Source organism: Ceratotherium simum, chromosome 32 (assembly GCF_057802395.1).
Source record: "Ceratotherium simum simum isolate JZ-2026a chromosome 32, ASM5780239v1, whole genome shotgun sequence".
Classification (NCBI taxonomy): Eukaryota; Metazoa; Chordata; class Mammalia; order Perissodactyla; family Rhinocerotidae; genus Ceratotherium; species Ceratotherium simum.
In genome coordinates this window covers 29,363,487-29,390,067 of record NC_141931.1, presented here as the reverse complement: position 1 = coordinate 29,390,067, position 26,581 = coordinate 29,363,487, and the positions used below count along the sequence as shown (strand labels likewise).

Sequence of the window (26,581 nt, the reverse complement as noted above, 5' to 3'; positions counted from 1 at the left end):
TTAGTGGTTAAGTGCACACGCTCCACTGCTGGCAGCCTGGGTTCAGGTCCCGGGCGCGCACCGATGCACCGCTTCTCCGGCCATGCTGAGGCTGCATCCCACATACAGCAACTAGAAGGATGTGCAGCTATGACATACAACTATCTACTGGGGCTTTGGGGGAAAAAAAAGGAGGAGGATTAGCAATAGATGTTAGCTCAGATCCTGTCTTCCTCAGCAAAAAGAGGAGGATTAGCATGGATGTTAGCTCAGGGCTGATCTTCCTCACACACACACACAAAAAGTATATGGTTCATTTTATACCCCTAAAAATTGTAGAAAACAAATGTATATTTTTTTATAAAAGATTTTCCTAAAAGCTTACAAATGTTGTGAACATTGGACTATTTCACATGCATATATTTTCAATGGTGTTTGAAAATTTAGAATTGGAATTACTAAATGTATTCACCATATTGTTATTGGCTTTACAGAGTATATTTAATGGCTTAGGAATATTTTGTGTTTTGTATTAGTAAGTGTGCCTTACTTTGAGTTTGAAATATTTAAAAGGATCAAGTATATCAAATTAATATGTTTTTCAACCTGAGAAAACTTGATAATTATAGAGTTAATCTTCAGGGTGATTTGATCAGTCAGTTGTTTCTTTGAATTCCTGCCCAACTACAACCAAGCAAACTCATTACTGATTTCTGGACACATGCGGCAATCTAGTCCTGACTCTCAGCTCTGGGCCTTTGGTAAAATACTGTAGAAATTTTATTTTTATGTGCAAGAGAGAAGTAGCAAAGAGGTATGTGCTCAACTCCCTCCTCCTTAAGCTTCTATATATCTCAGTCCTAATCATCTTTCCAGGCTGGTTCCCCTCACACCTCTTGGGCCAGCCCTGCCACTGGGGGTGACTCACTCTGAGATATCCTCGAGCTCTGATGGAAGCGAGAGCCTGCATTTCTGGTCGTCCTAGCAATATGTGCCTCACCTTCCAGACTTTGTACAATGTTTCTCTTATTCCTTGGAGGCTAAAGGATCACTGACTGATAAATATCTGCTAACAACTACTTCCCTAGAGACTGAACACTCTACCCATCTGGATCCAGAAATGTCTATAAAATTGCTGTTATTGTATGCCCTCCCACTTCCCCCACCCCAAGCTCTAGGCAAATCAGTTTTTGGCTCTAAGATTCAGAAGGAAAGAAGATATCCAAAACAGAGACAGCAGTACGTAGGAGACATCACGTGAAAAATCTTTAATTTTTACAGAAAGTGACCAAAGTGGAGTGCCTTTCCTTATTGACCCATGCACTTAAGTCTAGCTGAGTATGAGTCGCCTGGAACGCATAAGCAGCAACTGTATAAGCAGCATGGAACGAACCCACTCTGATACGTCTGATCACCAACATCTGAGACACTTCCCGCCTCACTAGCCACACACATTGCTTCTGGTAGAAGTCAAGACAAGGGCCTCCATGTTAATATTCATCAGAAAATGGATACTGAGGGTGTTCAGAAGCACTAAAATGAGAAAGAACAAAGAATATATGGGTTCAATGACTCTGGTTCTAGGGTGACAGAGAAGTGATTTCTATGGAGCTGTCATTAGAGTAAAGTTAAACCTTTTATTTCCTGACTGAATGTGGGGTCTGCCTTTCTTTCTTTCACAAATATGACTTTATAATAATTAAAAATAATAATTATAATAAAATCATTCAAACGGTATTCCCTGCCCAGAACTTAATACACACAAGATGTTGAGACAAATATTCAAATATGTTGCTCTCCCTACCTACATCTGTCAATAAAGCAATAAGATAGCCTGTCATTTCTTATTTCAAATCCTCAGTGGAAGAAGAGACTGATTCTGCCTTGTTTTGCACAGGACAAGTCCAGCCACATGCTCGGCACTAATAAATATTTTAGGGTGATACAGGTTACTGAATGCAATTTGCTTCCATTTTTTAAATTTATTAATTATTTACTAACGGCCTACCACATACAACATATCCAATTAGATTCACAAAAGGAAAGAATGTCGTGTAAACATTGCGTCCCATCTCCAGGGAATTTACTGTACAGTAGGAAGATCTTTATTCAATAGTAACACTAAATATAAAGTGATCAAAAAAATGGCTTCTTATTAAAATGTCTAATTTATTGGAAGAATGACTGATGGATTACCACTCTCTTTCTCTCTGCATTATTTATGTATCTTATTCTTCATTTGTCTATATATTAATAAATACATTAGTAAGGATAAAAAATTATCTACCGACTTTTGAGAATTCACAACTTGCCATTATGCTAATCCATTTCCATACTTTATCACATTTATTACTATTATGAATTAAAATTCTCCCAAGCAGAAGGAATGAGAATTCCTCCCTTTCCCTCATTTATAATGGAAGTATTTTCTCAAAATTCCAGAATCTTAGATCATGAAGGAGAGGTAAAGATCTTTTGGTAGCATAAATTTGTTCCAACAATAATGCTTTGCCTCCATACTCTTCTTGTGGTTTAAATCTCTCTTCCTAAATCTTTGTCCTCTGCATTGAGATCGCCATATTTCAGAAAATCTAAACTAAAATTCCTATTGACGCCAAAAGGCCAGCGTTTCTGGAAGGAAATGCAATATTTAGGTCCTGAATGAACCGGCAATGAAAAGGAAGGGAGAGATGTGGAAACTTATGAAGAACATAAAATTGGCAAGATCTCATGAATATTCCATTTTGGTGAGATGAGCATTTCTGACATTGACCCAATCTTGATGGAGAAGCCTTTAATCTGATAAAGAACTGAGAAGTTGCGAGAAGAAGATGATAAACACGGTTTTGGAAACACTGAATGAGGCTACACTGGTCATATCCACAGTGTATGTCCACTAGATTGTTGTAGAAACGGGAGGCCTGTGTGGATGACGTAGACTCAGCAATGATACGGAGCTTCTTGGAAAGTTCCATGGAGTGAGGAGGGCAGGTTGTATGTGTGTAAGTCCAAGCTGACCCCGGTCCACTCACCCTGTAGTGGTGTCAGTGAACAAAGCTCTGGAGTGAGTCTGGGATGAGATTCTAGAAAACTTCTGTCTCATCCCTGACCCAGACTACACTCTGTCTTCCTGGTATTGACATAAATTTTAACAATCATCATACAGTCATTATCAGAAAATAAATTGAGGCTAACATAGTTACCGAAGTCACTTACATTTTAAAAGGAGAATATCTAAGATTTCACTTTAGGCCATCTAGGACTTTCATGTCCTCTGAAGTCAACTGGAATTCAAAAACCTATCACAGAATTAGAAAGATTTTTTATGATTTTAGATTACATGATTGCCAATCTGGAAAATCCAAGCAAATCAGACTGGATGGAGCAGAGGCAATACTCAAAATGTCTTAGAAGTTTCCAAAAGTTTTTAAAGACATCAAGCAAAACTTTCAAGTGGTAATAAGTACCGGATAAAAATTAAATAGAAATCAATCCCTAGATATAATATTGAAACTGTACAAGACTACAGACAAAAAGAAGATCTTTCATAAGTGAGGGAACAAAGCTGACATTATTCAAAGAGATAGGGTCATGTACTTTGGAGATCCTGAAGAACCTAAAAATAAATTTAAAAAATATCACACATAATTTAGTAATTTAGTAATGTATTCATGTGGATTTCTATATCCCATCAATTAACAGTTAAAATGAGAAAAGTATTGTTCAAGATAATTTAGACCAATAATTGTCCAAATACTAATGATGTCATGTTCAAAGGACACAGTAACTGGCCTGAAGAGAACATCACTGTCTAAATGTGGGACACTTTTAGAATCAAAACGAGTGTCAGTAATGGCTAATATGTTGAACCAAATAAATCCAGCAATCCATAATAATACTTCAAGAATGTCATAGATAGAGAAGTTGGAGAGATAGATAAATTGATAGATTGATCAATCAATTGATAGATACCAGGCAAAATTTCAACAATATAACAATTGATATATCCAAGTTATGCCTTTATTGCAATAATCTTTCAACTTTTCTGTACATTTGAAAATCTTCAAAATTGAAAGTTAGTAAAAGTTATCAAAAGGATACCTAATTTACTAGTTATCTATGAGTAACTCTAACAAGAGGACAATATAAATACTTTTGTGGAGAAAGATATGAAATTTATTAAAAATATATAAAGAACATCAAAGTAATTAGAAACATACAATCACAGATTGTAAATAAGTCAGTTTTCTCCAAATTGATCTACAGTTTTAATGCAATATGAACCAGACTTACACTCTTATTTTTCGTGAAAGTTGATAAGTAATGCTATATTTTACTTAAAAGAACAACTAATGAAGAATAGTCAAGATATTCTTAAAGAAGAAAAAGGAATGAAGAAAAAAAATTACGATTCTGGAAAGCAAGACATTTTGCACTATAACTAGACAGTATAGAAAAGTAAATAGTTGAATAGAAGAGAGACCAGAAATGGACCGAGAGACTTTTGATATATGACAGAGATGACAATGAAAATCTGTGGGGAATTATGGACATTTGGATTTCCATTTAAACATACACATATTTGGGTCCATTTTATCATCATATTAAAAAATCAATTCCAGGTGTATTAGAGACTCAAATTTGAATGAAAGACAAAAGCACTTTTGCAAGTTTCTCTACCCTTTGAATCTGGCTTGGCCTGTAACTTGCACTGGACAATAAAATTTTTCAGAAGCAGTGGTGAGTCCATTCTGAGCCTAGACATGAAAAGGCTTTGCAAGTATCCACTCACTGCCTTGGGATCACACCACTGTGATGAGATGAAGAACAGGCTAGTTTGCCTTAGTCTAGCCAAGTATATGAAAAATTATATGCAACATGTGACAGCCCAGTCAGGAAGAGAACTGCTTAGTTGAGCACAAGCTAATTGTCAAACCACAGAATCATGAGCTAAATAAATGACTTTTGTAGGAAAACTGTAAATTGGAGATAGTTTTTTGTGCAGCTATAGCCAATCGTCTAATAATGTTCTCCAACAGACACGCACAAATACAGACAATTTAGTAAAAAAGGAGAAAGACATGAATAGGCACTTTACAAAAGTGGAAACTCATGGACAACAAATATATGAAACTTAAAGTACATTAGTAGTCTAGGAAATGTAAACTAAAACCACAATGATTTGGAGACTGAAGATAACTGCTACATTCTGATGTTTGCGTGTCTCCCAAATTATATGTTGGAAACCTAACCTCCACTGTAATGGTATTAGAAAGTGGGACCTTTGAGTTGTGAAAAGGTTGTTACTATGGAGTCATCTTGAATGAGATTATGCCCTCATAAAAGAGACCTGAAAAAGCTCCCTTTCCCCTTCTACCAGGTTAAGATACAAGGAGAAGTCTGTGACCCAGAAGATAGCCCTCAGCCAACCATGTTGGCACCGTGATCTCAGACTTCCAGCCACTAGAAATGTGAGAAATAAATGTCTGTTATTCACAAGATGCCCAGGATGTGGCATTTTGTTACAGCAACCCAAACATATGAAGAAAATCACATAATCAATTTTAAAATGAAGAAATTAAGATTTACTTGCACAAGGCTACAGAGGACATTGCAGTCTTCATGCTGGAACTAAATTCTCTGTTTTCTGTCTAATCTGAATTCCATCCCACCATGCTATCTCCCTGTTGCCACAGCAGGAGAAAACCAGTGTGAACACACATAAGGCACACATACATGGGAAATAACAGGTAACTCATCTGGGGCCAAAGAGGTCTTGAGAACCTTACAAAGAAGAACACATGTGAAGGATATTCTTTAGGATCCCTATGCCCACAGCCTCACTCATCACCTACATGTTTTCCTTCATCTGCCCCTCCTTGATACTCTTGGCCAGGACCACAACCCCACGCTGTAGCTGGTAGCGAAGGGCAATCAGTGCTGGAGTTCACTCATACTTTTTTGCCGTGGCACAAAGAACTGGATCATCCAAGAGAACTGGGGTGCTCTGGTCTACCTTGGATGGAAATGCAGAAATGCTGAAGACATGAAAAAGAGTATTCAGTTTGTTAGGAGCCTTCCCAAAAAGACCCAGTAGGTCCACTCTAGACAAATGATTCTCAAAACGTGGTCCCTGGACCAGCAACAGCAGCATCATCTGGGAGCTTGTTAGGAAGGCCAATTATGTGGCTTCACCTAAGATCGACTGTTTCAGAAACTCAAGTGTGGCACCTAGCATTCTGTGTTTAGAAAGCCCTCCCGGTCATTTTGATGCATACTTGATTCAGACCAATGCTTCCAAATCATGGATTTTTTCTCTTTTACTTCTCAGTGGCTGTTTTTCTTCTCTGCTCATTGCCCTCAAAGTAAGAACAAGAGTATGAAAGGAGAAAGAGAATGGGAAAGAATATTATAGTTTTTATTTTAACTTTTGTAAGATATTGATAAAAGTTGAGTAGTCCCCAAATGAGAACTATTCATTTTATCATTACTTATAGTGTGCAATATTTCTATAGAAGTTTACATAAATGTTTCATATTATAATTTTTTCTATCATGATAAACCTGGGAGTTACATGTTATTATCCTGAATTTGGACATAAGGTATGTAGGCTCAGAGAGTCTATTACTAGAAATGTGTTAATTAGTTAAAAAATATCTAAATCATGACTTAAGCTTATGTATTTTGTCTCAACTTTTAGACTATATATAGATTTTAATGCAGGGATTTGTTATTGATTAATCTACAACCAGACACATATAATGTAAAAGCGTTGGTTGAGTAATGGGATGATAAATGGGAAGGAATTCTTCTGTCCCTCCCCTCTCTCCCCAAGCCAGTTGAGAGTTAATTCCAGAAAATTGAGTATGATATCATTAAAAATATTTCACTGGGGCTGGCCCAGTTGCAGAGTGGTTAAGTTCACTTGCCCTGCTTCAGCGGCCAATGATTCGCAGGTTCAGATCCCGGTCATGGACCTACGCACCACTTATCAAGCTATGCTGTAGTAAGTGTCGCACATACACAGTAGAGGAAAGTGGGCATGGATGTTAGCCCAGGAACAATCTTCTTCAGCAAAAAGAGGAGGATTGGCAATGGATGTTAGCTTAGGGGTAGTCTTCCTCACACACACACAAAAATTCACCAAAAATGGTGTTTTAGGTAAATTCCCTGTTGTCTTCTTTACCATTGTTTTGGACGTTGGGATCCCAAAGCACTATAGGCAACTAGGACAATATCTTTTGACTTGCAGAAATCCAACAGTTTGCTCTGGTTGAGATAAGGATGACATTCCACCAGTAGAATGCCAAGAAAGAAGAGTGTCAGATTACATGAAACGGCAATATTAATACGAAACAGAAATGTTAAAAGACAAAAAAAGGTGAATAAAAACTGCATAATATTCAATTTAAACTGGAAATATCAACGTCATGTAATGATTTTTAAAAAAATAAATATTATATCTCTGTTCGGTAAAATGGTAAAAAAAATGTAAAAAATGACATTTCTGAGAACAAGCGGCTCTATGGATCAGATTTTGGTTATTAAATACCATTGCACACTATAAGGAGACATGGATAATTCCAGATCTGGGACAGGAAAAGAACTGTTTGAGCCTTGGACATGAAATTGCGCTAGAAAATAAGAAATTCCTCCAAGACTCATGAAGGGATGTCTAAGGACAAAAGAACTAGCGTGATGGGGATCCCACTGGTGACATTTGGGTACTTTTGAGCAGCAAAGGGAATAATGACTAAAAGCAATTACAATACATAGAGTCAATAAAAATCCAAGAGTCTGTAGTGATGAGAGAGGGAGGCGGAGAGACAGAGAGATAAAGAGAACAAAAATCTTTGTTGTCACTGATGGTGATTATTACATAACTGCTCTCTCAGAACACTGATAATTAAAGGGAAAGAATTAAGCTTTTACCCTGCCTTGTAGGAATAATTGTATTTTATCGTGACTTGATCAGGAAATTTGCTGTTTACAATAAAATGTAAGGTAAAAAAATTATGAAAGAATGTTTAAAATTGAAAACAATTCTCTACAAATACCAATGAAATAACTAATTCAGGTTAAAATCATTGATGGCTACTCAACCATTATGTGAAAACTTCAGGGCCATGTGACTTCCCCTCGTGACGGTTATCACCCACCAGATTGCTAGGTGATTTCAAAGGGGATAATACACATTTACAAAGAAAAGACTTGGCTATTACTAGCTTAACCAAGAGAACAAAACTAACATCTCTCATAGGGGGACAACTTGTCATGATGGACTTCCTACTGGAGAGCAATTTGAGGGACACAGCATACAAAGGACATTTTCTTGCCAACAATTTTTAACCTTAATGTAATAAGATGTTCAGATCTAACTTCTAATTTACAGGAACTGGGAGTAAAGAAAAAAGTTAATTAACATCACGAGATAACAATCAGCTAAATCCGAACATTTGACAAAATCCTGTCTGGATATCATGTTAAAAAAGGGTTGAGTGATCATTCTAGGTCAAGAGACATGACTGAAAGTAATACGTGGACCACAAATGGCTCTTGATTAGAAAAGAAGATCTATGAAAGACATTGGGAAAACCTTATGGAGGATTGAATATGGATTGGATACTATATCGACCATAAACCTTCTGAGGTCTGTAGAGGTGAATTTTCATATCTACAGCTTACTTTGAAAAGGGTCAGCAAAATATTACAGCTATGTATGCAAATATATCCATATATATATATAACAATGTGGTAAAATGTGAAAATTTTTGGATATAGGAGTGAAAACATGGATGTTCTCTATCATACTTTTAACTTCTCTGAACGTATGAAAATTTTTATAATATTAATTTGGAGTAAACCTAATGTTAGAATTATATGAATATTTCAACTAATTAATATTAATTTAATATCAAGTAATATTTTAATGCTAACTACATTAATATTATAATTGAAAGCCAATAGTGCTATAACACCATATGTCAAATTCTTGAATTTTATTGGCCACATTTTCAATCAAAGACTCTTACTCCTTGACTCCAAGATACACCCTGGGGACATATGGCAAATGAAATAAGACACTCACAGAAGGACAAGTACTATCTGATACCAGTTGTAAGAAGAATCTAAAATACTAACTCATAGAATCAGATAGGAGAATGGTGGTCGCCAGGGGCTAGAAGGAGGTAGAAATTGGGAGGTGCTAACTGTGACCATAAAGTCTCAATTATGCAAGATGAATGAGTTCTAGAGATCTGCTGTATAACATTGTCCCCATAGTTAACAATATTATATTGTATCATATTGCATACTTCAAAATTTGTTAAGCAGGTAGATCTGATGTTAAAGTGTTCTTATCATAATAAAAAAATAGAACAAAAAAAATAAGAGTACAGAACCAGACACAGAATAATGTATAAACAGTTCATTTAAGGGTAGAAATTGATGAGGAGAACCAGACTAAGATTGGGTAAATCACAAGGTCTGCTCTATGTTCCTGCTAAATGTTCCTGAGTATTGATTTTGTCCACCATTAGTATCACCATAAACCATCCCTCTAGCTTGGATGACTTTCACAGTCTCCAGTTAATTTTTCTTGAATCTATGCTTCCCATTAGAAGATCCCTGAAAGCAGAGATATCAGCATGAAGGATTCAGGCTCTCAAACATGACACAAACCCCTGACACCTACCTCTTCTTATTTTCAATCTTTACTTATTTACTGCCCATTCCATGTTTTCATGACCATTCTTTCTGTATGCAATTCCCTCCAAATCACTCACCCATCCAATCTCTGGCCATCCTTTATAGCTCAAGAAATTGTTAACTTCCCTCTAAGGTCCAGTAACTATTCTAGCCCTCCAACACCTCCTTTACCTTCCCTAAATTATTATGGAGATTTTAGAACTAAATTCTTGCCACTTTTTTCACTACGACTTTACAAAACAGAGATACAGTTACAGTTTCTATTCATGCCCATCTAGAAAGAAGCCCAGGTCTCCAGAATATTCTGTTCCAAAAATGTAGGAAGCGTAGGAGGGGAGGCCAAATAGACATCTGGCAGTAGTGCAAGAAGAAGGAGCTGAAGAACAGAAAGGAGAGGAGGTCAGGGGTGCTCACCTGGTTGCAGACAGGCTTGCACTTGAGCCTTGGCTTGTTCAGGATCTTCTCCAGCTGCCTGCGGTTAAAGTTGGACACCCTGAAGGACTTGGTCAGTCCTGCCTCCTTACACTTCCCCATGGCCTGGGGAGGAAGGGGTGGTGAAGAATCATTTGTGCAAATGGATATAGATCAAGAATAAATGCAAGAAAAATCTGTCTAAAGGAACAACTGTCAAAAAACAGCAATGAAGCCAATTGGCATGATTATCAAGAAGATGAAACGTAGTAACATAAACAGGGAAATAATGTAGTGACAGGGAGAATAAGAATTACTGTCTTCTCCTTAGAAAAATGTGAGAGTATTGCACATTGAAGAGAAGAGATACCTATCCTTGTCGTCCCTAATTCCTCTCCTCTGTTCCTCTCTATAAACAAGTCTGTAATGATTTCCTCCACACCAATACAGCATACTAGCTCTTTTAAAGTTTATTAATTGCTGAATCTGATGGTGCATAGCTCATTCTCACAAGTGGAAGAAATGAACCAGATTCCCCCTCTCCTGGCTTCCTCCTCTGTGCTCTCTCCTTCAAGCACTCACCTTCCATGTGGCACAGAGATCCACTGTGTCAAATATTGGTTTTGCATGTTCATCTTGTGGAAAAAGTTCCTCCCCTGGCTGGAATAGAAGCAGCCATGTTAATTATGTCACAAAATAATTTCTCCACATTTAGCCAGGCTACCAGGTACGTTTAGGGCTAAGATACTAAACCTCCATGAGGTAGGTGGTGTGGCATTCTAGATACTAATATTTACAAAGTGATTTTCCTGTGTAGTTATAAGGAATGTCCTTAGGAGACAGACTTCCTCTAATCTCTTACACTTATTATATGTTTTAATAAACATCATTTTCCTAGGTCCTATTGGGGACTTATAGTGACTTATGTTACCTTTCTCTGCCCCCTATATTTATTCTTGCCAAAGACTTCCCTTGCACTGGGATGACAGTAAGTTACATGGCCTTACTTCTTGAATAACTATTGCACTCTTGACCCAGGCTAGACAATCAGAGTTCCTTATCTTTCTGAACATTCAATGGTACCAGGTCAGGCACATAAACGAAACAGGTTATCTGAGGTTTTCTTAAGGATTAATATAGATTCTGGGAGATCCAGAGACACTCTCAAGTGTTAATGAACATGAGCCTTGAACTGCCCCAAGGCCATATTTGCCACCGATGGAAAATGCTGTGACAAAAATAAAGCAAACCAATAGTAATTCAAATTTAAGGTATAGAGAGGAGATGTTTCTGAAGATTATTCCAAATCCTTAAATCTATCCATGGCTTGGACTTCCCATTGACATAGTTCAATAAACTCTTCTGCATAGGATAGCTTGAGTAACTTTCTATAACTTAAAGTCAAAGATTCTACATAACACAGTCATTAACGGCTAAGTGCAGTCTACAAAAATTCCACTGTGAAGAAAGCCAATGGTGTCAGGAAGATCTCGCAAGTCCCTATGAAGGTTGCTAGTTTTAGACCCACCCAGAGGGAGCACCATCATGTCTGCTTTCAACTTGACATGGTGTGAGAGGAGATCAACTCATTACGTCCAAGAACAAAGCAGTTTCATTGCTCACCACACGTGTGTGAAACTCTGTATTTGTGAAATCACCAGGAGACTCAGGAATCATAGTCAGGACTGCATGTTGAACATGTCTCTTTTATTTCTTCAAGTTTACTAGGCAGAGGATTTGAGATCGTTGAACACTTTTCTCTTGGAGGCATGGAAAGGAAATAGAGGATTCAAAAAAAGTACATAGAACTCTATTCAGGATTTATTGTTTTGGAGATTCTTCTCTACTATAATAATATCTACATCCTTATAAGGAAAATCTTAATTCAACTGTCCATACAAGTTTATAGACATTGTGACACAAGAAGTAAAATAGGTGTGAGCAGGCAAATTGCAAACCTTCAGAGCCATTGGAAAATGAACCATATAGAGATCGACATAGTCCAGTTGAAGATTTTTCAGAGACTGTAACAAGGCTGTTCAGACCCACTCTGGTTGAAGAAAAGTGAGCCAAAGCTTCAGAGGATAAAGACTGGAAATTGTGTTGGATTAATACTTCAGTCAGTTTTGTTTTTCTTCTTTCATCTAATAATTAGATATTTTTCTATTGGTTGGAAACTGATGACCACAGAGAAAAAATACTGTTTTCCTTCCTGAGTTCCCTTTTTTTTTTTGTTTTAATTTTTTGTTTATTGCAGTAACATTGGTTTATAACATTGTATAAGTTTCAGGTGTACCTCATTACACTTCTATTTCTGCATAGATTACATCATGTTCACCACCCAAATACTAACTACAACCCATCACCACACACATGTGCCAAATTATCCCTTTCGCCCTCCTCCCTCCCCCCTTCCCCTCTGGTAACCACCAATCCAATCTCTGTCTCTATGTGTTTGTTTATTGTTGTTATTATCTACTACTTAATGAAGGAAATCATATGGTATTTGACCTTCTCCCTCTGACTTATTTCACTTTGCATAATACCCTCAATGTCCAACCATGTTGTCACAAATGGCTGGATTTCATCTTTCCTTATGCCTGAGTAGTATTCCATTGTGCATATATACCACAGCTTCGTTATCCATTCATCCCTTGATGGGTTCCCTTTTGACCTGATTTACTGATAGAAGTACTATTATTTGTTTGGATTTATCATCAGCATATCTACTCACAATTTAAGGAAATGACCAAAGAGATAAAATGCATTATCAAGTAATAGCCGTGCCCATTATTTGAGATTTGTTTGATGGAGTTTAGAAAGCAGTTGACATGCATAGTCTCATCTATCAAACATTCGATCCTGTGGTGAATAAGTAGCATCTGTTTTGTATAGATAACTGTAGGGAAATAGTGCTTTGAACATATTAATATGGACTCGACACAATTCAAGACACTTGAGCTATATCTTGTTTGATAAACAAAGTGCCTCTTATATTGTTTTCTCTCATTGATTGTGGTGAGAACTGAGATCCAGGATGTTAAGAAATTTTAGAAAGTCACCCAGATTGTAAGGAATGTTTGATCTGATCACAGTTCTCTATGATTCAGTAGTCCATGCTGAATCACACTGATATGGCTTGAAGCTCAGAAAAGTAAAGTGACTTTGCTTTAAAATCATAAAATTTGAATAAAGCAATGATGAGAAAGCCATCATCTTTTTTGATGCTAGATTTAATACAGGAATATGTGCAAAAAAAGTTTTACCAATAAGTACAATTCACCAAACAACTACTGGTCCCATAATGTAATTGTCATCTCTACACTGTCATGTTCCCACATGTGCACACACACACCATATACACATCACCTTTGAAGTGTAGAATATGTCTTCTCTCTTCACAGTGCCATCTTCGATTTTGCTTCAGATAGCCAGTCCAACTTCTTTTTCATTACTGTACCCATGAGCACAATCGATATGGTGGAACCCAGCATTTATACCTAATTTAATGTCCTCCACAGCTTTGTTCTTAGGAAACTACATGAGCAACAAAAGGTGGTAGTTGGATATCCACATGATTGAGAGAGAGGTGAGGCACAACTTTGACCTTCTCAAGATTGAACTTTTCCTCTTGTTTTCAGTTACTTCTCTACATGTGGTGATGAATCCATGGTGGTTTGCCTGGGTCTTTCCTGGTAAGTAATAAAAGTTGCCCATCCCAGGAACCCCATCAATCCTGGGAAATCACTGTTTCATCACTTTCAACAAAAGCTCCCAAGACTATCCCCAGGTTCAGTGATTTGCAGAACGATACACAGGACTCAGCATAGAGTTGTAGCCATGGATATGATTTATATTGTGAGATGTTACTAAGCAAAATTAACAAAGGGAAAAGGTACATGGAACGAAGTCTCAAGAAATACGGTGATAACTTCTAAGAGTCCTCTACCAGTGTAGTCACACAGAGCATGCTAAATAAAAATTGTATACAAATTTAAAAAGAACTTACTTTGTTCAATGTGATGTTTTCATATATGTATACATTGTGAAATGATTACCACAATTAAGTAGTTAAAATACCCATCACATCATATAGTTAACTTCTTTGTGTGTGTGATGAGAACACTTAAGATCTCCTCTCTTAGAAAATCTCAAGAATATAATACAATATTATTAACTATAGTCATGATGCTGTACATTAGTTTTCCAGAAATTATTCATTGTATAACTCACAGTTTGTACCCTATGACCAATATTTCCCCATTTTTCCCACTGCCCACTTTCCCAACCCCTGGTCACCACTCTTCTACTCTCTGCTTCCATGAGTTTGACTTTTTTAGATTCCATGTATAAGTGGAATCATGCAGTATTTCTCTTTCTGTCTCTGGCTTGTTTCACTTAGCATAATGACCTCCAGGTTCATCAATGTGGTTGCAAATTGCAGGATTTCCTTCTGTTTAAAGGCTGAACAATATTCCATTTCTTTTTAAGTGTTTCAGAAGCTTTCTTTTTTCAATAATGTTGCTAGGAACTAGATACATAGTCTAACTGCCCTCTGCTTGTCATGCTCTTTCCTTAGGTGGAGGGGCATTCAGGAGGTTATGGAAGCTGAAATTTCAGTGGTATCCTTGACCCTTTCCTTCCATTGAGCCCACTTTGCACTATAAAGTAAACAAATCCTGTGATCTGTCTCAAAAACATCCCTTTGAATATTTCTTTCTGTTTTCTAGATGAGAAAGTGATACTCAAAGTTTATGTACTAGTCCCTTGTCATACAACTAAATAGTGTAAGGACAAAATTGAAAGGCAACCTTCTAGCTTCCAATTGCTGACTCGCCCACTTTGCTCCCTCTTATGTCCGCCATCCAACTCTACCTATTTGCTTCCATCAAAAGTCCATTAACAAGGAACAAGAATTGAAAACTTGCCCTGGAAGACTGAGGATTATTCCTTTAAATGATATTATATTTTCCATTCAAGATAAAATCCCAAGCAGTCAGAGAAGTTTGAGGGAAACTACAGGTGGAGTACTTATTGCCTGGCACTCAGCAGGCTACCCCACAGCAGAATAGCAACTTTCTCCCATCATTTGTCATTCACCTTACCTACAGGGCCTTTTACTACAAATATTTGTCTGTATCATGTATTCTTGGTGGGAGGAATGATTTTCTGAATTCCAGAAATATACAGAAAAACCACTGCCATGTAGTCACCCTCAAAGGAGGGCAGATGAAAGTCAGTGTTCTTGACTGCTGAGATTCATCTCTTTTGCCACCCTGGAAACAGAAGGAAACTGACGGAAAATCCACAATAATCTGTAGGTGACCCCACAGTCAGACCCCGATGCAGAGTGAACTCTGGCTTCTTCATCTCTTTATGTAAGGAATGGTTCTAGCCTGGTTACAAGAACCAAGTGAGCCTCCCAGAGCCACACAGGAATGCAATGACTTGACAACTCGAGTCAGCTTCCACTCATGCTATGTCTGTTTTCTTTTGAATCCTATAACCAAAGACCACTATTCTTACCTCTTCAGCTGCATAGGTGCCATATCCCAGTACAGGAATGAAGTGGCCATCATTTAGCTTCACATGCCAACATTTGGGATCCATTGGCTGTTGCTCTTCTGTCTAAGTGGACTCTGTTTTATTCTTTTGCCCTCACAGATTATATGAATAATAGGAGGGTAACATCCATAGTCCAAATGTCAGCAATGGTATTGTGAGAGGAGCAAGGATAAAGTAGCAAACCATGGAGTGAGACGAGAATTAGAGAATCAGTTAATTTGTTTGTTGGTTATCAAAGAGGAATCTTAATGAAATATTATATAGAGAAAAATAAATCATCAATTTCTTTCATGGTAAATTTTTCACTCAGGATCTACAGACATTAATAAATTGTTAATTTTCTGAACAATTATTGACCATATGTTAGACTAGAAACTTCCAGATACCAAACTCTTTTTTTCTTTTTGTTATGATGAAGCCCTTTCTTAATCATACATCATTTGAAACTATTAACTATCTTACTCTATACACACACACAGACACACACACAAAATTTAGAGGAATAGTTAATGAACATATTTCGAAGTCTTGACCCTCAATGAAGAATTAAAATGTCAAATTGAAAGAAAATGCCTTTTTACTTTTCCCATCAGTAGATTTTTTTTGTTTCTTTTTTCTTCATTTCATAAAAATAATACACCGTCCTAACATGGATGCAATCTTGAAAAGGGTACTCAAAAAAGATATTTTGGCAAGGTGATTATTGGAGTATTAATTATTAACAGTTTTTGGATATTATTTGCAGTATGCAAACAGACTTTTAGAATGTTTATAACTTTTACCAGTTATATAACATCTAGAAAACTGTCATGATGTAACTACCAAAAAAGCTGATGAATATTTTATGTAATTTATTATCTTGCTCAACAGTATCCATGAAATAAAAACGTGGAAACAACTTAAATTACAATAAACTTTGGATGAGTTAGGGAAATTATGATGCATTGATACAATGGAATATTGTGAAGCCATTTAAAATTGAACACATAGTGATGTCAGCAAAATGGGGGACTAGGAAGCTCTGAGTTCTCCCACGGAAACAGAAGGAAACAACCAGAAACTAGTTGGAATAACCTCACAGTAGCTCTGGAAGACAGTCAAACAAAGATCTACAGCAACAAAATGAACACCCAGTTAGGAAAAAGCCAGATTCAAAGATGTAGAAAATTTCATATGTTTTTACCCATCCTTGGCCTTCTCCCTGTCTGGCACAGTGCAGGCTTGGTCTGTAAGAGGCATCAGCCGAGTTCCCAGTTACCACTCTCAAACCAGAGTGATCATAGAAGATCTTATTTTCAATTTCTAACCTATTTTTGGGCTGCCTGAAAGACTGCTGTCTGTTTTGCCTAATTCTAAGCTTGAGCAGAAAAGTAGCTGGATTGGATCATTATAGCTGCAGGGAGACTATAGGTGTACAGATGTCAGAGGCAAGAGATAATGAGGGAAGACATAGAATAGTCCACATAAAGCTCTGAGGAGAAGCTGGGGTGTGTATTTTTGGTATATTAAGACATTGAAAAAGCAGCCGTGTATTCAGGGGAATTAAAAAATTCCATAGAGGCCAAGCAAGATGCACGATCAGAAAACAACTGAATAGATCTTCAGCTTTCACGTTGGGCAGATCCCAAGACAAGGAGCATGCCTAGCTAGTAAGGGAAGGATTGTCAGGGAACAGAGTAAATCTACAAAAAATAAGAGATGTGGTCGATTTTTCTAATGCCCAATTAAACACACGCACAAACATACAAAAATAGCCAATACCATTATCAACTAAAAAGAAAAAAAATGACAGACTCTGTTCCTGAACAAGCATACGTATTGGACTTAGCAGACAAAGAGTTTCAATAAAACTGTCGTATATGCTGAAATTGCTAAAGCAAAAATTCGACAAAAAACTAAAGGAAATCAGGTAAATCATATATGAATAAAATCATAATATCAAAAGAGATATAGAAATTATTGAGCCTAAGAAATAGAAAGGAAACAATGAAGAAATGTGCACAGACCCTAACGGACTTACAGAAAACCAGCATGTGGACTGCTATACACATTATCAGAGTTGCAGAGGGAGAAAAGAGAAAGAATGGAACAGAGAGATTATCTGGAGAAAAAATAATGGACAAAGACTTCTGAAACTCGATGCAAGACGTGAATAATCAACAAATCCAAGAAACTCAAATAATTACAGGTAGAATAAACTAAAGATATCCACATCTACGTACCTTATATTCAAACTGTTGAAAAACAAAGTACAGAGACTATCCTGAGGCAGCAAAGGAAACCTGACTTATCAGGTACAATAGATCCTGGATAAGACTATCAATAGATTTCTCATCAGAAACCTTGGATGACATAAGGCATTGGGATTATATATTTCAAGTTCTAAAAGAAAAAAAAAAAAAACCTGTAAGCCAAGAATTCTATATCAGGCAAAAACATCCTTTGTAAATGAGGGAGTAATTAAGACAATCTCAGATAAACAAACGCTGAATTAAGTAGTAGATAGTGACAACAATGGACGGATACATAGGGACAGAGATTGGATTGGTGGTTGCCAGAGGGGAGGGGGGGAGGGAGGAGGGTGAAAGGGATAATTCGGTGCATGTGTGTGGTGATGGGTTGTAATTAGTATTTTGGTGGTGAACATGATGTGGTCCATGCAGAAATAGAAGTACAATGATGTACACCTGAAATTTTTACAATGTTATAAACCAATGTTACTGCAATAAACAAAAAATAAAAAAAAAAACGCTGAAAGAGTTCATCACCATTAGAACTGCCCTACAAGAAATGTAAAGGGAGTCATTCAGGTTCAATGAAAGGACACTAGACAGTAATTCAAAGCCATACAGAGATAGAAAGAGCTCCAGTAAAGGTAACTATATGGGCAAACATAAAGTCACGTAGTCTCATAATTTTAGTTGGTAACTCTACTTTTTCATTTCTATAAGATTTAAAAGTTGAATGTATAAAAATAGTTATTCATCTATGTTATCATGTACACAATGTATAAAGATTAAATTAATGACATCAATAAAATAATTGGGAGAGGGGAGCAGAGCTGTATAGGAGTAGAGTTTTTCATGGCCATACAGTTAAATTAGTTTCAATTCAAAATAGACTATTATAACTTTACAATATTATCTGTTATCCCCATGGTAACCACAGAGAAAATAACAATGGAATAGTACACAATTGAAAATGGGAAGGGATCAAAACATGTCACTACCAAAAACCATCTAAAAACAAAGAAAGTTAAATGGAGGAAAGTATTAAAAAAAAACAAACAGATTCTATTATATGTTCACTATAAGATACTCACTTCAGATCTAAGGACACAAATAGTTTGAAAGGGAAAAATGGTAAAAGATATTCCATGTATATAAGAACCAAAAGAGACCTGGTGTGGCTATACCTGTTACAGAAAAAAAAAAAAAATTAAGACAAAAATTGTGACAAGAGACACAAAATGGTTATTATATACTGATAAAAGTGTCAATCTACCAAGAATATTGAAGAAATATAAACAGATATGTACCAAACATCAGATCTCCAAAATATATAAAAACCCCATTGACAAAATTGAAGGGAGAAATAGACACCACGACAAAACTAGTTGGAAACTTCAGTAACCCGGATTCGATAATGGATAAAACAACAAGACAAAAGATCAATAAGAAAATAGAAAAGAGAGTCGTATGAAAAACTGTATGAGAACAAATTGAGAAACCCTGACGAAATGGAAGATTCCTAGAAGCACGTTATCTACAAAGACTGAATCGTAAAGGAATAGAAAACCTGAGTAGACCTACAACTATTAAGAAGATTGAATTAGTAACCAAAAACCTCCCAACAAAGAAAAGCCCAGGACCAGATTGCTTCACTAGTGAAATACACCACAACTTTAAAGATTTTATTTATTTATTTTTCCCCCAAAGCCCCAGTACATAGTTGTATGTCATAGCTGCACATCCTTTTTTTTTAGTTGCTGTATGTGGGACGCGGCCTCAGCATGGCCAGAGAAGCAGTGTGTTGGTGCGCGCCCGGGATCCGAACCCGGGCCGCCAGCAGCGGAGCGCACGCACTTAACCGCTAAGCCACGGGGCCGGCCCTACACCACAACTTTAAAGCAGAATTAACAACAATCATTTTTGACTCTCAAAAAATTGAAGAGCATGGAACACTTTCTAACTCATCAGATGAGGCCAGCATAAGCTTGCTACAAAGCCAGGTGAAGATACTACAAGAAAATAAACTAAGGACAAATATTCTATATGGTTTGAGAACTAAAAATTCTCAAAAAAAAAAAAAAAATAGTAGAAACTGAATTCAGCACCATACTAGAAATTTTACACCATGACCAAGTGGGATTCATTCCTGGAATGCAAGGATTGTTCAACATACAAAAATTAGTAATTGCAAAACACCACATTAACAGAATGAAGGAAAAACCACACGATCGTCTCAGTTGAGGAGGAAAAGGCACTTGACAAAATTCATTATGCTTTCATGATAAAAAATAAAAAAATACACTCAACAAACTAGAAAGAGAAAGATTCTTACTCAACATACTGAAGCCTGTATATGAAAAACCTACAAATAACATCGTACAAGATGGTGAAGACTGAAAGCACTTCCCCTTCAGATCAATAATATGAAAAATTTAGCTGCTTTTACCACTCATAGCCAGCATAGTGTTGGAAGTTCCAGTTATAGTAGTAAGACAAGAAAAATAAATAATATGCATCAAAAATGGGAAGTAAAATGTAAAATCATCTCTGTTACAAGATGCATGATCTTATATGTATAAAACAGTAAAGGCCAAACAACAAACTGTTGGAACTAATAAATACTCTCAGCAAAAGTGCAGAATACAAAATCAACAGAGAAAAATCAATTACATTTCTATACACTAACAATGAACAATCTGAGAGGGCAATTTATAAAAACAATTCCACTTACAATAGCATGAAAATGAATAAAATACTTAGGAATAACTTAACTAAGGAGACAAAATACATGTACAATCAAAATTTTAAAAAGTTGTTTAAAGAAATTAAAGAAGACAAAGATATATGGAAAGACAATCATATTCATAAATGAAACACTTAAAATTAGGATGGCAATACTAACCAAAGTAATTTACACATTCAAGGGATTCCTTATATATCCGAACAGCCAGGTGTGGTTCCTCTCTTCTCACACTGGATCTCCTGTACCCACATACGATGACCCTAGTAAGAGCCACCAGGTTAGAAGTTCCAAGGATCATTCACAATCAGTGAGGAGGTTGTCCAGATTTGAGTGGTCCCAGTGCTTACCTCAAATTGGGGATATTCTGTATTCAGGATTTACCCCACGATCTCAATTATAGAGACCACAAACTGCGGACACCGAGATTGAGAATATGCTAGCTCGAATTCCACAGTCTGACCTTCTCTTGTGCCCGCTCTTCTTGTGGACGTTATTTGAATTTCACCTGCTGAATTGACTTCCTTAGTCAGCCCCCTGATTATTCTAGTCTCCTGCCATCTGTCCCACTGAAGCCACTCATTCAAACGGCAGGTATCCTCTCAGAATGTTGTTAAATTTTAATATCCAGACATAGTCAAGGTGAAGTATAATCTTATTAGTAGCAGTTTGGGGTTACCCATTTCTCATTTTTAAGAAATTCAGCATCCTCCAATGCAATGAGCTAATGTCTAACCATAACCCTGTTCTAACTTTTGTTCCAGTCACACTGCATTCTGAGTAGTAGTTTCTGAATAGACACAGGAAGGAAGCACTGATTGGGATGAGGTCCTATTATGATGAACATTAAACTTAATATAGTTTTGAAATTTATATATTGAATGTGTCTGGATTAACATTAAAATTATTTCTCTTTTTCTATTTTCACTCACAGACCTGATTAATGCTCAGTTTTCCACACTTTGGGAAGGTCTGGCAATTGTTCTTTTAATTAATTTCTGAAAAGAAATAAAGATCAGAGTCTCGAACTTCTTTATTTTCTGCAGAGTTATGGGGTGGATAGAGCAGAACTGCTCCTAGTTAGCAATATTGATAAGTGGGTTTCCAACATTAAACATAGACAAGAAGATATTTTAGGGCTGCCTTATAAATAATAAATATCAGTTAACTATGTGCAAGAGTTAGAATAGAATATCATTAGATATAAATTCTAATAGAAGAGAAGAGAGAATTTCTGATTACAGCTTTAAAGAAGATGAAGAAATAAGTTCAGTTTCCTGAAATACAACCTCTGAAAGAGAACAGACGTGGCTTTAGGGGAACTAGTGGGAAGCTTCTCTGCCATTCTCATTGTAAGTGCCAAGATTGGAGACACACAGCCTCCACGAACTAAGCAAAGCAGCCCTACCCACCCCTACACCCCAGTGCTGGGGAACAATGTTCTGAATTGGTAAGATTAGGACCTCATCCTAACCAGCGCTTCCTTCCTATGGTTCATTCAGAACTCAGAATGCAGTGTAAACTGGACAAAGGTGCAACAGGGAATGGTCAAACAATAGCCCATTACATCAGAGACGTTAAAATCCTTAAAAACGAGAAGCAGGGAATGCTTTATAAAACATGCCTGGTAGGCATTATTGGATTTTTCCAAAGTAAAACCGTAAACTACTGAAAGTGTTTCAAAAGGACTTCCCAAATACCAGTCTACAAAATAGCCACATTCAACCCACTTCTGAAGCTTTCATAAAAATTCAGATTCCTGTTCCCACCTGGGGATTTAGGAGAAAATAATCAGGCAGTTGACCCTGGATACCATTAAGTAACAAGACCTGTGCGTGGATTTGATTCTGGTATGGGCTTGGAGTGGAAGAAATCAGGTTTAGGCAGATACTAGGAGGACCATGTTCAGCACCACTGAAGACTCCTTGAGCAAGCCAGAACGTTGGTTAGGACTACACTCTCTCGTTTGCCTTCAATCTGGAAGAGTTCATTACAAACAGTAGGACTGTGGCTATCAGGAACTAATGTCACACCCTCCATAACATGCTGGTCCTACTTTTTCAGGCAAAGAACAAGCAGGGACTGCTAGGACTCTGAGAAGGTGCTTGGGTTGTGGGAAGAACAGGTGTCTTGTGGAGACAGGAAGCAGTATGCAAAGTCTGGGTCTTAGCGACTTCTGCCTTCACCAGACCCAGACACTTGGAGGGAAGGTCGAAAGGGGCCTGAGCCCCAGTGTGCTGCTCCACTGGGGACACTAGGGCAGGCTCTGACTTGTAGGATAGACTATGTATCACGGAGGGCCCAGGCTGGACATCTCTCTATTAATCCAATGACCAGTTAGAATCTGCCAGCCTCCCAAGGTTCAGTGGAGAAACTGGCTGGTACATTCGGACACATACTTGACCAGTCTAGGTTAATGGAGTTGGTGGGGATTCAAAATTATCCCAGTTTATATGTTCAGGCTGAACAAGAAAGCTGTACATCTAGAGACCTCAGGATTTCCCAGTCCTGGAGAAGAGGGAGAAGATGTTGGAATCTTTGAGTTATAAATAAGTAATGCTCCTGTTCACTGGTATGTAATTTCTTGATTTTCTCCTAACTCATTCCCTGCAAGACAATTAACAGTGTCCAGAGAACATCAAATATTTGCTCAGCAAAGGATATATTGATATGGTTTAAAGAAAAGAGATTATGTTGCCAGCAGTACCTTTCCCTAGGAAGTGACCTGTTTTGTCTAATGAATTCTCTGGGGGGAGAGTGGGGTCATGTGGTGTTCTGTGGGAACAAAAATAGAGTACACTTGAACTTGACACAGGCTTATGTGTGTGGTGTGTGGGGCAGAGGGGCTGTGCAGGCCAAAGGACAGACTGCCTTGCTTTAGAAAAGGCAGGAGATGGTAGAGGCTCTGTGGGAGGAAGGATGGAAGGGAGGGAGGGTGGAGAGAGGATGTGAGGCACTGACAGGGCCCTGGGAGGAATTTTGTGGAAAAAAAGATTGCTTAAGGAGATACTTATAAGGTTTGAATTATGGTGTTGGGTGAAATTCATAACCCATGAGATTTCAAGTATAATCCACATCACTCACTGTTGTATCATGGAGTGGCCTCTGTCTGAAGAGCAAAATGTGCACTGAATGTGGCCACAAGATGTATGAAGGAAAATCTGAGCTGCTTTTGGGGATCACTACTTCTACTGCATCATTTTTTAATTTAACGACATCACCCAATGCTATCATCAAACCCCTAGAATCAGCAGGGGCTCCTGCTCTCAGAGGATGACTCAGCAATTTCCACAGATTGTGAACCTCCTGCCTAGATGCATAGTGTAGGGAATTGCAAAGAGATAACTATTAACTTATATTGCTTTTTCAGTTAATATACAACCAGATCAAGAAAGCCTATCTCGAATTGGCTGAATCCCCACAGAAATGTGTTACCCCCATAGCAAGAAGTCGAGAGAAAGGGCCAGCTGTGGGTTGGTCACAGGAGGTCTAGATCTTCTCTAATATTCTCTTGTCTCTTCCCTCTTCTGTTTATCGGCATCATCCTTGGGTTGGGTGAAGAGAGTGCAGCAATTTCACATCACATCTCAATAGGAAATATCCAGTCAAAGGAGAGGGGCCACCTGTTTTAAGAAGTGAGGGAAACTCTCTTAGAAGCCCCCCAGCACAGTTCTTCTCAGGTGTCACTGGCCAGGATTGGGTCACAGTGTTCTTCTCAATGTGATTATATGTCAAAAGCCATGGAGTTACCATGAGTGGTCTAAACAAACCATTTGGAGTGCAACAGGTATTGGGAAGGCAAAAACCTTTACCACATAGTCAGAACATGATGGTCTTTAAATTAGATGTTTCAGACCTTGACCACACTTAGAATTGCTTCTTGAGCCTTTAAAACATGGGGATGCCTAGGATTTACTACAGTCAGATGAATGAGAATCTCCATTGGGTGTGGGTCTCAGCTTCAGATAAAAGGGTCCACATAAATAGAAGCAGAGCCATTGTCTTCTTTCTAGAAACATTTGTTCTGTTTGATTGGTACAAGGACAAACTAAGAGGTTAAAAAGCCAGGAGGCCTCACCATATAGCATATCTGTTTAAAGGAGTAAAGTAGACAGAATGAGTGGATTTAACTTCAATTTTATTTATTACTTAACCTAACATGAATATGTAAACTTCAACGGGAACTGAAAGGATGAAAAGGGGAAAAAGAGACTCAGTGACTACAATTCATGATGAATCAAGAACCTGATGGATTGAGGAGTAGTAGCAACAACAGAGTAAGAGAACTGATTGGGGTACATTGTGTTCAAGTTAAGATTTAGGAGATGAAACAGTTGTAAGAAGTAAATATGGGAGTAGTTACCTCCTGTAGTGTAGGTACAAGTAGAAACTCTCAGGAGTTGAAGACATTGAAACACTGAGAAGCTTGAGTTGTCTGCATGAAGAAGGGTGGTTCTAGATATTCTGGGAAGGAATTATAAACTAAGACCATGAAAGAAGTGTACTGAGAAGTGGGTAATTTAATAAGGTCAAGTTGATATCAGCCTTAAAAGAACTGTTATGTGCTTCCCTCTTTCAAAGGAATTTAACGTCACCAATGCAATGGGCTATTGTCTAACCACTACCTGTTCTAAGTTTTGCTCTGGACACATTGCATTTTGAGTATTAGATTCCAATCCAATGGTCAATTTTCAGTCTTCCTCTTACTTGTCCTATTAGGAACATTTGACTTTTCTCTTCTAAGACTATTGCCTTAGACTATTGTCTCAGAAAACTATAGCCTTCTAAGACAATAATCTCCAGCTTTAACTCATACCTCACTACCCATCATTCTCAGCCTCCTTTGCTGGTTCCTCCACTTCTTTAACAACTTCTTAATGATGGGATCCTTTATGATCCATCTATTCTCTGTCCACACTCATTCATCTAATCTAATCTCTCATGATCCGCCCTCGTGGCTTTAAAATGACATCTGTATTCTGAGAAACCACAAATATGTATCTTTGGTTTAGACTTCTCCTCTCCTTCTAGACTTGTTTGCATGACTGTCTACACAGCATATTCACCTGGATAACTAACAGGCATCTCAAACATACATGTCTAAAATTAAACTCATCATCGTCCCACAAAAATTTGCTCCTCCACATTGTCTCCATTTCAGCAAATGTCAACTCTTTCTTTCCAATTCCTTATCTCAAAATGTCTGGAGTCAAAGTTAACTCTCTTTTTTTTCCTTTACTATATACCCAATATGTTAGAAAGTCTTCTTGTCTCTGCTTTTAAAATATATCCGTATTCTAACAACTTCTGACCACTTTGACTGCTCATACTATGGTCCATCGAGCATCATCTCTCACCATAATTTTTGTAGAGAGCCCTGAAAGAGGGATTTTTTCCCTTTTATCTTCTCAATGTAACATCTGGAGTGATCCCTTTAAAACGTGTCCTCTCAAGTAGCTACTCGGCAATGATTCTACATTTCTCTCAGGAAAAACGTTGAAGCCCTTTCGAAACCCTGCGTGACATAGTACCCCATTGCGGATCTGGACGTTATCTCCTACTACTACTTCCCTTGCTCTTTCAATATCAGCTGTATTAGCCTACTTGCTGCCACTTGAGTATTATAGGAACACTCTTTGTTCTTGGCCTTAGCCTTTTCTGTTCCATGTCCAGGAATACTCTCCCACATATCCACATAGCTCACTCTCTTGTCTCATTCAAATTTTTATTCACGAGTCACTATCTCAGTGAAGTCTCTTCTGACTTTCCTGTTTAAAATAGCTCCTAACACTCCCACTGCCAACTATTACCTCTTTTCCTGCTTGCTTAATTTTTCTCCATAGCTATGTCAATCGTCATGAACGATCTACTATTTTAACCTGACTTGCAAGCTAACAAATTAACTTGCCACTGTTCCATGGATGCTAGTAGAAGTCATGAAACTTGT

At 37.5% G+C, this 26,581-nt stretch overlaps 1 pseudogene; it reads right to left on the bottom strand.

Annotated features, from left to right (window-relative positions):
- Positions 1-1,469: 1,469 nt before the first annotated feature.
- Positions 1,470-15,708, bottom strand: LOC147912997 (aldo-keto reductase family 1 member C23-like protein; annotated as a pseudogene).
- Positions 15,709-26,581: the final 10,873 nt, after the last annotated feature.